Here is a 743-nt window from a genome sequence, read left to right on the forward strand (position 1 = left end):
CTACACAGACAGCAGGTAACACAACTGGTCCAAAAAGCAAAACATCAGCTTATATATCAAAAGATTAGATACAGAAACCGGGGCAAGAAATATGCAAATCCGAGAAATATGCAAATCAATTACCCGAAAATATAAGAAATGTTTCCAACCAAAAGACATTTAAAACAAAGGTGAAAGAACATCCACTGAAATATCAGTGACATCAGGCGCTTAAACATCAAGCCGAGCACGATATTTCAATCACATAATATTATTATGTGAAATTATGTTTTATAAGCATTATATAATATCAAAGTTCATAGCATCTTATTACATTGTATAAACACCTTATATGTGAATAGAATTTTTGTAATTAATGGAATAAAGTTTAAATCGTCTTTACTACTATGTGTAACAGAACGAATTGTTTCCACTTGCTGACTGTTCTAATTAACAAAAATATAATGCTCACATTATTTATAGTTAAGAGGTTTATAAAAGTGGTTACTTTATAAGATTCTATTTCTACGCGTGGCAGAAGGATGGAAATAAAATTTCTCTACGATTCCGTCCAACTAACCTCCCAAGCTTTATAGAGTAGTACGGGAAGTTGAGAAGATAATGGTAAAACTTGGGTGAACACTCAATAGTTTCCCGGTTGTAAACCCGAAGGTTCTTCTTTGTTAAGGCTCAATCCCCTTCGTCATTCTCTTGACCAGTCTCATACAACTTGGCAGCTTGTTATTAGTGGAAAACTTTCTCTT

This window comes from Penaeus vannamei, chromosome 7 (genome assembly GCF_042767895.1).
Source record: "Penaeus vannamei isolate JL-2024 chromosome 7, ASM4276789v1, whole genome shotgun sequence".
NCBI lineage: Eukaryota > Metazoa > Arthropoda > Malacostraca > Decapoda > Penaeidae > Penaeus > Penaeus vannamei.